Source organism: Dendrobates tinctorius, unplaced genomic scaffold (assembly GCF_039654945.1).
Source record: "Dendrobates tinctorius isolate UK_male_01 unplaced genomic scaffold, ASM3965494v1 ptg000032l, whole genome shotgun sequence".
In the NCBI taxonomy this organism is placed as follows: Eukaryota; Metazoa; Chordata; class Amphibia; order Anura; family Dendrobatidae; genus Dendrobates; species Dendrobates tinctorius.
This window is the reverse complement of record NW_027361700.1, coordinates 10,035,840-10,053,326: the sequence shown is the minus strand read 5'-3', so window position 1 is coordinate 10,053,326 and position 17,487 is coordinate 10,035,840.

Genomic DNA, 17,487 nt, shown 5'->3' with positions numbered 1-17,487 from the left:
TTTATTTTTGACAGAATCAAAGAATATACATTTCAAAAACTGACCGTCACATCCAAGCATAAGCATAGTGTGAACAGGTGTTTAACCTAGAGTCACCAACTCATATCCATTCAAGCAAAATTCTTGCCAAGAATAGGGACCTGGAAAACGAGAAATGCCTTTACGTGGCTTCCAGGTACACATAACTTGGCCATTTTATGCGCTAAACTTTCTCAATTTTTCTTACTTCTAATGTAGTAATGCAATTCATTATTCATTTTTCATGTTTGCATGGTTTGGCACTACAATGTGCTTCCTTTTTTTGTTAGAATCAAAGAATATAACACCATTATACAGTGGTAATAGTGACACAACTTGTGATGTTGGTAGTGGATTTTGCAATAAATCTCTGGCCATATTACATACAGTTACATGTGTGTTTTTTGGGAGATTTTACAGCAGATTTTATGCAGATTTCACCCATTTTATCTACTGTGGAATCTTCACATTAATAGAAATATATATCAATTACTGGGCTGTTTAATGCAGCTTTGCTAAAATCACTTTTATCTGCTGCAGATCTACTGGTTCTCCAAATGCTGAACTATAGCAAAACCAAAGAAATTAGGCAGAACATAAGTTGGTATAAGTGCAATGTATAGGTGCACATTCACACTGTGGCCATTATTAAACATAGCTTAGGATAAAAATAAAATGGCCAACGATCCTGCATTTAGCATACATAGTGATAGTACATGTAAATAACATAGGGTACTTAGTTGCCACTATTTTGACTGTTTACACATCTGTCCGTTATAGGTGCACATTCACACATTGCGCTTAGAACAATATGTGTTTAAGCTTATTTCTTTGGTTTTGCGTTAGTTTTTTGTAGTTTGTAGATACAGGGGCTGCGCATTTAGTCTAAATACCTTTCCACGGGCAGGTGTTTAAAAGTCAGGTCTGGGTCTTGCTCTGCCCTTGTCTATTTTGAGGCCTGTGGGCACGTAGAGAGATGAACTACAAGACATTTTATATAATTTTCCTCTTTCTGATAATTCATATTATTACTTATACCTCCCCATCAAAGTAGTAGTATCTATGGTCTGATGAAACTAAAATTGAACTTTTTGGGCATAATGACCATCGTTACGTTCGGAGGAAAAAGGCAGAAGCTTGGAAGCCTATGAACACCATCCCAACTGTGAAATACGCGACTGGCAGCATCATGGTGTGGGGTTGTTTTTCTGCAGGAGGGACTGGTGCACTTTACAAAATAGATGGCATCTTGAGAAAAGAAGTTAATGTGGCAATACTGAAGCAACATCTCAAAACATCAGCCAGGAAGTTAAAGCTTGTGCGGATATGGGTCTTCCAAATGGACAATGACCAGAAGCATACTGCCAAAATGGTAACAAAGTGGCTTAAGGATAACAAAGTCAATGTTTTGGAGTGGCCATCACAAAGCCCTGATCTCAATCCTATTGAAAATTTATGGGCAAAGCTGGAAAAGCCTGTGCGAGCAAGGCGACCTACAAACCAGGATAAGTTACACCAGTTTTGTCAGGAGGAATGGGCCCAAATTCTAACCAACTAATGTGAGAAGCTTGTGGAAGGATATCCTAAACGTTTGACCCAAGTCATTCAGTTTAACCCCTTTACCCGCAAGGGTGGTTTGCATGTTAATGACAGGGCCAATTTTTACAATTCTGACCACTGTCCCTTTATTAGGTAATAACTCTGGAATACTAACATGGATCCTGGTGATTCTGACATTGTTTTCTCATGACATATTGTACTTCATGATAGTGGTAAAATTTCTAATATGGCTTGCATTTATTTGTGAAAAAAACAGAAATTTGGTGGAAATTTTGAAAAGTCACAATTTTCCAAATTTGAATTTTCATGCCCTTAAATCACAGAGATATGTCACACAAAATACTTAATAATTAACATTTCCCACATGTTTGCTTTTTGTCAACACAATTTTGGAAAAACAAATGTTTTTGTTAGGATGTTATAAGAGTTAAAAGTTAAACAGCCATTTCTCATTTTTACACCATTTTTTGGGGGGGAACCACTTCACATTTGAAGTCACTATATGATAGAAAATACCCAAAAGTGACACCATTCTAAAAACTGAACCCCAGAAGGTGCTCAAAACCATATTCAAGAAGTTTATTAACCCTTCAAGTGCTTCACAGGAAATTTTGGAATGTTTAAAAAAGTGAACATTTAACTTTTTTCACAAAAAATTTACTTCAGATCCAATTTTTTTTGTTTTACCAAGGGTAACAGGAGAAATTGGACCTCAAAATTTGTTGTACAATTTGTTCTGAGTACGCAGATACCCCATATATGCAGGTAAACCACTGTTTGGGCGCATGGCAGAGCTCAGAAGGGAAGGAGCGCTGTTTTACTTTTTCAACGCAAAATTGGCTGTAATTGAGATCGGATGCCATGTCACCCTTGGAGAGCCCCTGATGTGCCTAAACAGTGGAAACCCCCAATTCTAACTCCAATCCTAGCCCCAACACACCCCTAACCCTACTCAGAGCCCTAACCATAACCCTAACCACAAACGTAACCCTAACACACCGATACCCTAACCCTAATCCAAACCCTAACCCCAACTCTAGCCCCAACCCTAACCCTAACTTTAGCCCCAACCTTAACCCTAACTTTAGCCACAACCCTAACTCTAACCAAAGCCTCAACCCTAACCCTAACTTTATCCCCAACCCTAACCCTAACTTGAGCCCAACTCACTTTAGCCCAACTCTAACCCTAATGGGAAAATAGAAATAAATACATTGTTTTTATTTTATTATTTTCCCCTAACTAAGGGGGTGATAAAGGTGGGTTTGATTTACCATTTTTTTTATTTTGATCACTGTGATAGACCTTATCACAGTGATCAAAATGAACCAATAGGAAATAATCTCCTATTGTTGCTGGATGCAGGCCGACAGATCTCGGCGGGTGCACTGCACATGCACCCGCAATTTTCTCCCGGCAGCCTGGGGGACTTTAGGGGGCCTGCAGGGACAATGGAGGTACTGAGGAGTGATCGGGGGACCGAGGGAAAATGGATAATCGGATTTTTTTTGCGGTCGCTGTTATACCGTTAATAATGGTGATCACAACACCGGGGTTGGTAAAAACCGACCCGAATCATGTTCTGTGGGGTCTACGCTACCCCCCGGCAACCGAGATCGTGGAGAAATTCTGATGCTGGGGGCCGCTATAATCTTAAACCTCAGCGCCATTAAAAGCGACGCTGTGGTTTAATAACCCTTAACTGCCACCATTAAAAGGTATATCGTCGGTCGTTAAGGAGTTAAATGTAACTCTCATCATTCTCCCCTGCTCGCGCAGATCGCCGGCAGAGCAGGGGAGAATGACGAGAGCCGTGTTCACACCCGGCGCCGGGGAACAGCGCTTACTGTAACGTTTCTTCCCTGGCACCGTCCTTGTTGTATTGATGCCGCACACACGTGCCGCAAGTGTTACACACACAGACATTGACATCTCTGGTACCGGAAATATCAGGAAGTGTGAAAGAGGCCTTATAACGGGTTTCTATGTTTGGCACCTGTAACACATTAAAAGACGCTTTTTATTGCAAAAAATAGTTTTTGCCTCACCACATTTTGAGAACTATAATTTTTCCTTATTTTTGCCCACAGAGTCATGTGAGATCTTGATTTTTGCAGGACGAGCTGACGTTTTTATTGGTACCATTTTCGGGTACATGACATTTTTTGATCGCTTTCTATTCAGATTTTTGGGAGACAGAATGAGCCAAAACCAGCAATTCTTGAATTTAATTGGGGGTAGGGTGGCGTTTACACCGTTGCACGTGTGATAAAATTGACAACGCAGTTTTATTCCTCGGGTTAGTACGATTACAGCGATACCTCATAGCTAGAGTTGAGCGACTTTTGGTTTTTTAGGGTTGAGTTTCATTTCGTGAAACCCGACTTTTCCAAAAGTCGGGTCGAGCAAGATGGGACGATTATAGGGAAAAGTCGGGGTCGTCCCGAAACACGAAACCCAATGTAAGTCAATGGGGAATAAAAGTCTGCAGTGAGAGGAGGACAGGAAACACACCTACAGTGCCCATTTGAATGCCAAAAGCATCAATTCTTCTTACTTAAGCTTGTCAACCTTAATTAACTTCATAATACAAGTTACGCACTGAAAAATGGGGGTTATTTGGCTAAAGTTGTGGGGGGTGGGGCTGGCTCCAGGTTTTCATGTTCCCTGGGCGAAAGAGCTCCCCTTTAACACATACCACTACTCATCATGCTCCGATACGGCAGAGAAATAGCGGTATAGTACAATGAAAAATACTTCACTTTTTACATCTCATGACGAGGCCCATCTATTTCTCCATACAGAATCATTGGTCCCATATAATGTTTGAAACAGTATATGATGAGCTCCACATAATGCTACAGTATATGTTGGTCCCCATGGATGAAGCTCCACTGTCTTATGGGCCCAAATAATGCTCCAAACATAATGGGCCCCATTTCTAATGCTCTAGTATATAATGGGCCCTGTAAATGCTGCTCCAGTGTCTGATGTCCACCTTTGGAATGTTCCAGTGTATGGTGGGCCCCATCTATCATTCTCCAGAGTATAGTGCTCCCCAAAAATTGCTGTCCCAACATTGAAAACAATCAAATAAGTCTCCTCGCTAGGGAATCCCTGTACTAGTCTGGACTCCTCGTCGTCCCCATCTTCCATCTCACTGCACAGTATTTCAACCTTGCAAGTGCTGTGATCCTGAGCAAGCAGGGGGGGGCCCACTCATTGGCGATGGCACTGGCACAGGGCCCCTGATAGTACGGTGGTGTGTCTGATGGCGGGTGGGCCGAACCTGCACTTTCATCTGCAGCTTCCTCTTTGTCACCGTGTAAGATGGAACTGTATATGGGAAGGGTAACCTGAGTTTCATCAGGGTCAGATTCAGGCCGTGTAGCGTGCGAGAGGAATGTAGTGGTCTGGGTCAATGTACCAGCAGATTCATCGAGCAATGGCTGGGCATCAGTGCACTTGTGTCGCCCCCAGGAGTACGGTCGCCACAGTGGCATTACCTTCCTCCTAGGGAGTGTGATGTCATGCTTGGGAGCAACGAAGGATCTCTCTAGCAGGTTAACTGATTGGGCGGCGTTATTCCCACGAGTCATGACCCTCCAAACAGCGTTCATGAAGGCAAAGTGTTTGTTTTACGTGGGCAGTATGGTTGCAAAGCTGAACCTTAAAGGAATGTCCAGAAGGGCACCACCAGGAGTGGAGCCTATGGTTAAATTTGACTCCACCTGGGAAACCTCAACCATGCCAGCTACAGAACAGATGCACACATTGCAAGCTTAATTCCGTTAACGAACGAGACTCCGTCATGCCCCGCGGTCCGAGTCCGGCTTACTAGAGGGACACGTGAGGCTCTGGCACATGAGATTGGCCAATAACTGGTGTGTCATGCCCTTACATATCTGTGGCTGCATGTGCGCTACACTGAAAAGGCCAGCGTTTGTCGCTTACAGGTGCAGATAACCCGCTGAACAACGTTAGTGATGGGGATCACTGATTACAATTATTACCCGCGAACGATGATTTCCCAGTAAGTGCAGGTCAACCGCAGTTCCGGAATTAGGCCTAACCGTCATTCCTGAAAAAATGAAAAACTTACGTGTGCAAACCACAGGTGCTGTAGCTTGCTTAACAGCTCGCCAGCCGTTCTCACGCCCAGTATGGATTACACGTGATTGCACAAAGGTGAGAAAGGGTACCGTATCCCCGGATAACATGTATGGATAGCGTACACATTCAAAATATATGTCTATACATCAGGAGGCAGGCTCAGACGGTGTTAGGCCCAGTATGGCTTGCACGTGATTGCACAAAGGTGAGAAAGGGTACCGTATCCCCGGATAACATGTATGGATAGCGTACACATTCAAAATATATGTCTATACATCAGGAGGCAGGCTCAGATGGTGTCAGGCACAGTATGGATTTGACGGCCCAGACTACACAGCGGAGGAGCAGGGAGAGGTAAAGATTGCAAATGCTGGGGCCCTGCCCAAGCAAGGGGGGCCCACTCGTGGGTGTCGGTACTGGCACTGGGCCCCTCATAGTACGGCAGTGTGTCTGACGGCGGGTGTGCACCACCACCATCAGAGACACTTGATTGCACTATGAGGGACCCTGTGCCAGTGCCCGCGCCCAAGAGTCGGCCTACCCACCTGTCCAGGGCAACGGCACTCGCACGGTGTCATGCGCTAGGTGGTGACCCCGGCCATGGGGGGGGGGAGGCAGCACAGTTAGGGAGTTTTAGAAAGTGGCATATGTTGATGTTGGACATTCAGCTGATGCAAAAGGCGAAATAGGTCAAGTCCCAGGAAGAGGTGGACCAAAGCAAGCCATTTTTCTGTCACCCTATGTGTCATCAGGGGAAGGTGGGACAAAATCCTTGGAAACCCATGCATGGTTCATTTTAATGAAGGTTGGATCATCCACATTTTGGGTTGACAGACGGGTCCTTTTTTCTGTCAGGATTGATCCAGCTTCTATGATTCTATGATTCTATGATTCTATGATTCAGCTGCACTGAAGACTCTTTCCGATAGCACACTTGCAGCTGGGCAAGCGAGCTCCTGTAAGGCATATTGTGCCAATTCAGGCCAGGTGTCCAGTTTAGCGGCCCAATAGTCAAAGGGGAATGACCTGTGTGGGAGAACATCGATATGGGAGGAAAAGTAGTTTGTAACCATAGTTGACAACTGCTGTCTCCTGTCACTTTCCATCGATGCAGTATTACCAGTTGTGTGAGCGATACTTGAAAAATCAGTCCACAACATTGTCATGAAACCCCTGTCTCCAACGCCACTTCTGCTGTGTGCACCATGAACACCTCTGCCAAGCTGCCCCCGGCCCGTACAGCTCGTGTGAGAACCATCACCGCTGCTGTGTCCTGGGAATGTCTCAAGCAACCGATTTACCAGAGTTGCTTGTTTATTAGCCAATATTAGGTCAAGGTTCTCCTGTGGCATAATTTGCCTTTATAGCGTGGATCCAGGATGCTGGCCAACCAGTAGTCGTCATCGTTCATCATTTTGGCAATGCGGGGGTCCCTTTTTAGGATCTGCAAGGCATAATCTGACATGTGGGCCAATGTTCCCAGTGTCAATGATGCACTGCGAGTGCTGGGTGGAGGAGCACTTTCTGGCAAATCCACATCCCTCCAGTCACGCACAAACCCTGTACCAGACCTTGCCACGCCAACATTTTCACTTGCCCCACGAGATGCATCCTCCTCCCCAAAGTAATCATCTCCATCATCATCCTCCTCCTCCTCTTCTTCCTCCACCTCGTCCAGGAGAGGTCCCTCAGCAGACAATGGCTGAATGTCATCAAGGATTCCCTCCTCCTCTTCCTCCTCATCAACATTGGCTGCAGACGCCTGCTCCTTAAGGTGCGTCAAAGTTTGCATGAGCAGGCGCATAAGTGGGATGCTCATGCTTAGGATGGCGTCGTCTGCGCTTACCAGCCGTGTGCATTCCTCAAAACACTGAAGGACTTTACAGAGGTCTTTCAGCTTCGACCACTGCACACCTGTCAACTCCATGTCTGCTCTCAAAGTGCCTGGCCGTGTATCCTCCCACAAATGCATTATGGCCTGCCTCTGCTCGCACAGCCGCTCCACCATGTGCAGGGTGGAGTTCCACCTTGTTGCAATGTCGATAATGAGGCGGTGGTTAGGAAGGTGGAGCAATCGCTGCAGCTTCTGTATACGAACGGAGTGTACAGGCGACCGGCGGATGTGCGCGCACAGTCTTTGCACCTTCTGGAGCAGGGTTGTTAACGCCGGATAATTTTTGGAGAAGCACTGCACCACCAGGTTCAAGGTGTGAGCCAAGCAAGGTATGTGGCTGAGTTTTGAAAGGGCTATGGCTGCCACAAAATTACGGCCGTTATCACTAACTACCTTGCCTGCCTCAAGATGTACACTGCCCAGCCATGACTCAGTTTGTCGCTTCAAGTACTCGGCCAGCACCTCGGCGGTGTGTCTGTCGCCCAAACACATCATCTGCAACACAGCCTGCTGACGCTTTCCACTAGCTGCTCGATAGGGGGACACCTCGTGTGCAACAGTGGCAGCTGCAGATGGAGTGCTCGTACAACTGCGCTCTGTGGACGAGCTTTCACTTCTGGAGGAGGAGGGTCGAACGCCTACAGCCAACTGTTTCCTATACCGTGGGCTAGGCAGCACTGTCCCACCACCGCTGTCCCCTGTGGACCCTGCATCCACCACATTAACCCAGTGCGCAGTGATGGACATGTAACGGCCCTGGCCATGCCGACTGGACCATGCATCAGTTGTGAGGTGCACCTTTCCACTCACTGACTGCTTGAGTGCATGGACAATGCGGTCTTTTACATGATGGTGGAGGGCTGGGATGGCTTTGCGAGAGAAGTGGTGACTGGGTAGGTCATAGCGTGGTACTGCATAGGCCATGAGTTCGCGGAAAGCTGCGCTTTCCACCAACCGATAGGGCATCATCTCAAACGAGATTAGTTTGGCAATGTGGGCGTTCAAACCCAGTATACGCGGATGAGAGACTGAGTACTTTCTTGACCTACTCATAGTGTCTGGGAGGGTGAGCTGGACTTGAGAGCTGCATATGGTGGAAGTAGCGGTGGACAGGGCGGACTGAGAGAGGGTTGATGATGGTGATGGAGTTGGTGTTCTTTCTGATGGCCTAGATTCAGTATTTCGTTGATATAACAGTGGGATTCCCTGACTGCTGTGGCCTTCCAACGACACCTCAACATTTGCTGCTGTGCTAACCGGTGGGCTTACAGTGGGGGAAACAATGTAGCATTGCTGACTACCTTCTTTGTGATCAGTTGCACATGTGGCACTTGAGGTTTGGTGTTGTGTCCACGCTTGCAAGTGCATGCTGGTTAAATGTCTAAGCATGCAACTGGTATTCAAATATTTCAGATTTTTCCCTCGGCTAAAGGTCTTTGCGCACTTCTTACGGATAACCTTGGCCTGATCATGAGGATTTTGTTCAAAAAAGTGCCACACTGCACTCTTCCTACTTTGGCAGACATTTTGTGGCCTAGCACGCTGTGATCTTTTGACCCTCTGGACAAGCTGTCCAGCAACTCTTTTGATTTTTGGAACCTGTCTTTGGAGTGCTCCGGGCCTGCCAGATAACAGCTGTTGCAATGTCGATGTCTGCTGTGGATGCTCCTCATCTGAGCTATTGGAAGCAGCACCCTCTTCCCCCAAAGGATGCCAATCTGGGTCAACAACTGGGTCATCCATCACCTCCTCTTCAATGTCATGTGCACCTTCCTCTGTGTCACCGTGTATGGTGGTATAGTGTGCGGGAAGGGGCACCTGAGTCTCATCAGGGTCAGAATCTGGCTCTGTACACTGCGAGGACAATGTAGTGCTCTGAGTGAATGTACCAGCAGAATCATCTATCAGCGGCTGTGCATCAGTGCACTCCATGTCAGATTCATCTTGGCCTGGGTAATTCACCATTTCACTTGATAATCCAGGCATGGTATGTGAAAACAGCTCCATGGAGTAATCAGTAGTATGGCCTGCGTCATCCTTCAATCTTGGTTGGGGTGAAGGACACAAGGAAAGGTGTGGTTCATGAACATGAGCCTCCAATGACGACTCAGTGCTTTTACTTTTTACAACTTCAGAAGAGGAGGCGATAGAGCTGGAGGCTGAGTCAGCAATGTAAGACAAAACTTTTTCCTGATGCTCTGGCTTTAAAAGCGGTTTGCCAACTCCTAGAAAACTAAGCCTTCGAAGCCTTATGGAGCCAGACGATGACGCAGGCTCAACACCTCCTGCATTCGGTCCTATTTTGCTCTTGCCACTACCATCAGATCCACCACCAACACCATCATTACCAGCTGCCAACCCCCGCCCAATTCCACGGCCTCTTCCACCAGCCTTCCTCATTTTTTGTAGAAATGTAGACAAAATCCAACAAACTATATAGTAATGTAAAACAAGGTACAAGGTGTCTATAGGACAGGGGAGATTTTGAATTTCTGCAGACACTTGTGGACACTGGACACTTATGGATTGTGTGAGGCCCACTGAATATCACAGCGCTATGTCACAGGCTCGATGGCACAGGTGTGAAAAAAGTGACTAGAGGATAAGGGAGATTTTGAATTTCTGCAGACACTAGTGGACACTGGACACTTTTGGATTGTGAGAGGCCCACTGAATATCAGAGCGCTATGTCACAGGCTCGATGGCACAGGTGTGAAAAAAGTGACTACAGGATAAGGGAGATTTTGAATTTCTGCAGACACTAGTGGACACTGGACACTTTTGGATTGTGTGAGGCCCACTGAATATCAGAGCACTATGTCACAGGCTCGATGGCACAGGTGTGAAAAAAGTGACTACAGGATAAGGGAGATTTTGAATTTCTGCAGACACTAGTGGACACTGGACACTTTTGGATTGTGTGAGGCCCACTGAATATCAGAGCGCTATGTCACAGGCTCGATGGCACAGGTGTGAAAAAAGTGACTACAGGATAAGGGAGATTTTGAATTTCTGCAGACACTAGTGGACACTGGACACTTTTGGATTGTGTGAGGCCCACTGAATATCAGAGCGCTATGTCACAGGCTCGATGGCACAGGTGTGAAAAAAGTGACTACAGGATAAGGGAGATTTTGAATTTCTGCAGACACTAGTGGACACTGGACACTTTTGGATTGTGTGAGGCCCACTGACGCTGTATGGTGTGAAAAAATACACGCTCAGTACCTCTGTAGGGTCGGTGGTGGGGTGCCGAGCTGGGGGGGTGGTCCCACTTCTTACCGCGCAGAGATGACACAGAGACACGATGGAGGCAGATTCTGGGTGCAACAGGTCCAAGTTTATTCACGCTTGCCGTCCGACTGACGGCACACCTCGCGGCCCTCCGTTTCCAGAGCCGCTTCTCACACCGTACACTAGGGACGTGTCTGCACACACCGTCCCCTCCTTTACTGTCGACGCTCCTGACAGGTCCGTCACTGTGGCCGCCTTAGGCCCGTAAACCAACAGCGCTTCTACTGCTCAGTCGTCGTGTTACATACGGTGTCCTTCACCCAGAGCCTCGTCTCTGCTGCGGTCCTTTCCTGTCAGGACCACACCCCTGACGTTTCCTCTCCTCAGTCCCCTTGGTCGGATTCTCCTCAGAGCGCACAGACTGGCGCAGTCATCCTGTCACCTGAGCTCCCCCTGGGGACTGGAACTTTCTGGAACCCTCCCTCAGTATTTATAACTCTCCCGGTTCCTTGAAACTGTCACTCTAACTGTCACCACGCCCCCCATGACCAACGGTTTCTAAAGCCCTAAGCTGCTGTAAAGTCCTTTGCTCACACTCCTCCCTGCCATCTACTGTCCTCCCAAGGTACTGCACGTCCACTACACTTTCCTAGCTGTTTTCCCACTGTCATTACTAACACCTGTCTACACTGTGCATCCCTTTCCTTCTTCTTCAGACTAGTCCGTCCGTCCGTCAGGTCACCTTCCCTACACTCCCCCTTCCTTTGTCCATTGTCGTCCTCGACAATCGTCATCCCTGCCTTCGTCGTTCTGAATCTACACCTACATTCTGTTGTCGGACCAGCTGTTGAGCCAAACCCATTATCTGCGGGGGCCGAACCATACTGGGAGCACTATGCTCTGAGCAGCCTACTGCTACTCACCAGCGCGCACGCCACATGACAACGTCTTTCAAACTGGGCAAGGTACACCCGTATTCTCTCTACGGCGTGTATCTTTCCCCTACTCTCCCCTTCTGTTACCTTTCACTATACGGTACGACATGATCGAGGCCACACACCTACCAGATCATTGCCGGCGCCCGCCTTTCCTTCTTCAGGGGTGTCCGTGGTGTTGGGGACCTGACCTAGGACGGCTGTCACTTCTTTCAATTACATGTCATGGTCGGCGTCCCGGTCTCCCAGACCTCAACTCTTAGATCCCTACCGGATCTCACACTTTCCTTTGGTCCCGCAGACCTTCCCTTACCCGGACCTGTTGCATTTTACTTGTGCATATTGTACACCAAAACAACTTTACAATATCACAAGTACCCATTTTTATAATTTTTTTTTTTTTCTTGCTTTTAAAACCAAAATATAACATAACATTGCATGTCTCCTTTCCTCCTCCCTTCCTTGGACATGGACACTCCCTATCTTCTAAGTATCCCGCGCTCTGTCAGTCTAAAAAGTAAACACAAACTATCCTGTAAGAGGAACATAGAAAAACAGACATAAAAATCACAGATAAACATTTCTTTTTTTTTTTAAAAGCTGACCGCGAACTGTCCTTTTGACCTGCACAACGGTGCAACGAACTCCTGACAGTTCAATCCTCCTTTCGGTGGTCAGTAGTATGGGACCCCACAACCGTGGAGCTCCCAGGATGCAAGAAGTGTCCCTTTCTGCAAGATAGTATAAACGAGCCGTCCCGGGGGTCGTGCAGCCGCCATGCCAGCCTCTCCCCTCTCATGGAGCAGGTTCCAGACTTCCTGCCCCCTGGCCCTCTTCTTCTCTATAACTCCTGCGACCCAAACAGAGGGTCCGGCATGAGCCCTGGAGTCCGGTGGGCGGGACTTAACCGAGGAAGGACGTGGATCAGAGGCGGCCGATGATTTTTGTGGCCCAGCAGCCGCTGGGGTCAGGTGGCAAATGGGGACAACCGGGTCCTCGGGGGCTGGAATCACAGGGCCCACTAAGTCGGTCGCAGCCGACTCCAGCAGTGGCATAACCGTGGCCTCAGGACTGGCCGCATCCACTACTTCCAACGGAGTCGGAGTAACGGCCGATTTCAACAATGCAGCTGCTATTAGCAGGGAAAGCGCAGCAGCATCTTATTTGGGTGAGCTCTGCACTGGTGACTCCTGGCGGAGTAGTTCGGGGACATGAGCGGGGACCTCGCTCAGCTCTGCATACACCACGGGGCCCGTGGTAACTAGGCCTTCCGGTGCGCAGGGGGCCGCGTGCTGCAGCAGAATGGTGGGGGCCACTTGCGGAGGCACTGGTAGGGCCGGGGGTACTCTCACCTTCCCCGGCGCTGCGGCCTCCGTTCCATCATCACGCAGTTTCCCCCGCAGCCTCCGTTCCTTGCTCCACTGTCCTGTGGGCCTTCCCTCCGGACTCGGGGGCTCCGCTGAGAAGTCCACTGCTGGTATTGGTGGCAGCCGTTCTCGCTGACTCCCCTCAGGCTCCGCTCCCCGGCTCAGCATCCCGCTGCCTGCCCGTAAATCTGAAGATGACTTCTGGTGCAGCTCCATCTCTCGCCGCCATTGCCACTCTAGGCGGCCGATGCCCCGACACCCGCAGCATCTCATACCGTCCGTTGGGCAGCACTCGAATGGCGTCAGACAGCCGCAGCCAAGTTTTTCTTCTGTGCCACTCCTCCTGCTGGGTGGGGCGTTGGCAGACCTTTCCACCCATCTGCCAGGGTCCAATATATGGAAACGTCGGTCTCCGGGCATATATTGCTTCCTTTTGGGGTACGTTGGAGGGGGTCCCAGTCCATTCTAAACAACTGCAAACACCCGGACCTCTCCTCTGCGCTGAAGTAATACCGCCATCTTGGGCAGAATCAGCTACTGCCTTGGATCCTCTGCAAGCAACACAGATCCGACACAGCGTCCCAATTTGTAATCCACAGGTCAGTAATTGGTAGTCCACAGGTGTTTATAATCCGAAATAGAGCAGTCCAAGTTTTCCTCAGTCCTTCAGTTGCAGGCCTGCCGCAGAAGATAGCGTATTAGCGGCGGCGATCCTGCCGACTACGCCAAATGTAGGGTCGGTGGTGGGGTGCCGAGCTGGGGGGGGGTGGTCCCACTTCTTACCACGCAGAGATGACACAGAGACACGATGGAGGCAGATTCTGGGTGCAACAGGTCCAAGTTTATTCACGCTTGCCGTCCGACTGACGGCACACCTCGCGGCCCTCCGTTTCCAGAGCCGCTTCTCACACCGTACACTAGGGACGTGTCTGCACACACCGTCCCCTCCTTTACTGTCGACGCTCCTGACAGGTCCGTCACTGTGGCCGCCTTAGGCCCGTAAACCAACAGCGCTTCTACTGCTCAGTTGTCGTGTTACATACGGTGTCCTTCACCCAGAGCCTCGTCTCTGCTGCGGTCCTTTCCTGTCAGGACCACCCCCCTGACGTTTCCTCTCCTCAGTCCCCTTGGTCGGATTCTCCTCAGAGCGCACAGACTGGCGCAGTCATCCTGTCACCTGAGCTCCCCCTGGGGACTGGAACTTTCTGGAACCCTCCCTCAGTATTTATAACTCTCCCGGTTCCTTGAAACTGTCACTCTAACTGTCACCACGCCCCCCATGACCAACGGTTTCTAAAGCCCTAAGCTGCTGTAAAGTCCTTTGCTCACACTCCTCCCTGCCATCTACTGTCCTCCCAAGGTACTGCACGTCCACTACACTTTCCTAGCTGTTTTCCCACTGTCATTACTAACACCTGTCTACACTGTGCATCCCTTTCCTTCTTCTTCAGACTAGTCCGTCCGTCCGTCAGGTCACCTTCCCTACACCTCAGCAGGACAAAAAAAAAAATTGGGATTGCTTTTAAAAAAGCAGTTTGCAGAGCAGTGGGTACACAGCAATGCAGCTGTCAGGAAGCCTTAGAAGGCAGCCTAACAACCAACACCGCTGATCCACCACAATATAGCCTCCCCTTGCACTGCACACACAGTGACTGGTGTGTTGTACAGGCAAAATCGCTAGCAGCAGAAGCAGTTTTATTTTCTTCTTCCCTGCCTAACGCTCTCCCTACAGAATCAGCAACCTCTCCCTATGCTAAGATCGGCAGAAGTAAGATGGCGGTCGGTGTGCACGCCCTTTTATAACCCCTGTGACGCCCACCAAAGCAAGCCAATCACTTGCATGCCCTTCTGAAAGATGGTGGTGACCCCTGTCTATGTCATCACGTTGCCCACAGTGTCCGTGGATCCTGATTGGCTGAAAAAGAGCGCAAAACAAACTTTTGAAACGCGACTTTGGCACGTAAGTCGCCGACCTCGTGGCCGACCTCATCCTAGGGTCGGGTTTCGTTTCATGAAACCCGACTTTGCCAAAAGTCGGCGACTTTTGAAATTTTTGACCCGTTTCGCTCAACTCTACTCATAGCATTTTATGTTTTGACACTTTTATACAATAGAAACTATTTTATATAAGAAATAATTATTTTTGCATCGCTTTATTATGAGACCTATAACTTTTTTATTTTTTCGCTGATGACGCTGTATGGGGGCTTGTTTTTTGCGGGACAAGATGACATTTTCAGCGGTACCACGTTTATTTATACCCGACTTTTTGATCACGTGTTATTCCACTTTTTGTTTGGTGGCATGATGATAAAGCATGTCATGACGCCATCGGGTTACCATAGCAGCGATCAGGACCCCGCATCATGCCGCGGGGTCTCCGATCCAAAGGCAGAGGGACTGTCAGCCCCTGTGCCGGCTCTGGAACACTGTGATGATGTTTGATCGCAGTGTTCTGGGGGTTAAAGTGCAAGGAGCGGTCTGTGACCGCTCCTGGCACTTAGTACCAGGTGTCAGCTGTGAGAATCAGCTGACACCCGGCCGCGATCGGCCGCGCTCTCCCGTGAGCGCAGCTGATTGCCCATAACGTACTATGCTGTCCATGGAAATTGAGTCCCACGGCACATGGACGGGATAGTATGTCCACTGTCAGAAAGGGGTTAAGGGCAATGTTACCAAATACTAATGAAATGTATGTAAACTTTTGACTTTGCAGTAAGTAATAAAAATGCCTTAAAATTTTCGCTCTCTCTCTCTTTTCTGGCATTTGGCAAATATTAATAATTATGGTAATCCTAATCGACCTAATATTGAGAAAAACATGCATATGTGTCTTTTTACATAGTGTATGTAAACTTCTGGTTTCAACTGTATGTGTATATGTGGGTTACCTTTTATTTCTCCTTTGTGATATATTATCAATATTATGTGTTGACTAATCAGTAAAAAAGTGTCTTTCACTCTGTGGCATGGAGAATCATCAAATACCAAACTCTAGAAGACATTCCGATCTGGTTAATAACGCCATTTAGAACTGCCCTCTGGGAGCTTTCTGCGCCTCAGGCTGAAGTTTCAGATTTTAGCTTTGCTGCAAGCAAAGGGTGTGAGATAGAGAAACTGCAGGTAGCGCTATGAAAATTCCACATATTACACTGTACTGTAAGAAAAACAACTGTTAAACTATATGCAATCTTGGTTGAACCAAATATCCTTGTCTGTGTCTGTAAGGAACAAAGCTGTCAAAAAGTTATGCAATGGCTAAATTCTAGGATGACCAGAAATAGTGTTGGGGGTCAAATAAAATACAACTGGTGACTCTTACTGGATATAATACACTGTCCACTGCTTATGTACTGTATGATTGTAGTCTGTACAGGAGGTCACACACCATCAACAGGCTCAGTTTTGTCTCAACTTAAGAGGTGTTTTTACAAATTTGCAGGAGAGCGGCTGTTTTCTTATATTTGTTGTCATTTCTGGGTGAATGAGTTTGGAGCATTCCTTACAAGTTTGAACTCATACAGCGCAATAATATAATGATGTATATGAGGTCTTGTATTGATGACTATGTTTACTAAAGATTATATGCAAGATGATTTTTTCATAGAATCATAGAGTTGGAAGGGACCTCCTGGGCCATCTGGTCCAACCCCCTGCTCAAAGCAGGATTTGCTAAATCATCCCAGACAGATGTCTGTCCAGCCTCTGTTTGAAGACTTCCATTGAAGGAGAACTCACCACTTCTCGTGGCAGCCTGTTCCACTCATTGATCACTCTAACTGTCAAAAAGGTTTTTCTAATATCTAATCTGTGTCTCCTCCCATTCAGTTTCATCCCATTGCTTCTAGTTTTTCCTTGTGCAAATTAGAATAAAGATGATCCTTCTAGAATGTGACAGCCCTTGAGATATTTGTAGACAGCTATTAAGTCTCCTCTCAGTCTTCTCTTTTGCAAGCTAAACATTCCCAAATCCTGCAACCTTTCCTCATAAGACAGGGTTTGCAGACCAGTCACCTTTCTGGTCGCTCTTTTCTGAACTTCCTCCAGTTTGTTGATGTCTTTTTTAAAATGTGGCGCCCAAAACTGGACACAGTATTCCAGGTGAGGTCTGACCAAAGAGGAGTAGAGGGAAATAATGACTTCACGTGATCTAGACTTTATGCTTCTGTTAATACATCCTAGAATTGCATTTGCCTTTTTTGCTGCTGCATCACACTGCTGACTCATATTCAGTCTGTGATCTATTAGTATACCCAAGTCTTTTTCACGTGTGCTGTTGCTTAGCCCTATTCCTCCCATTTTGTATATGCTTTTTTCATTTTTATTGTCCAGATGTAGTACTTTGCATTTTTCCCTGTTAAAAACC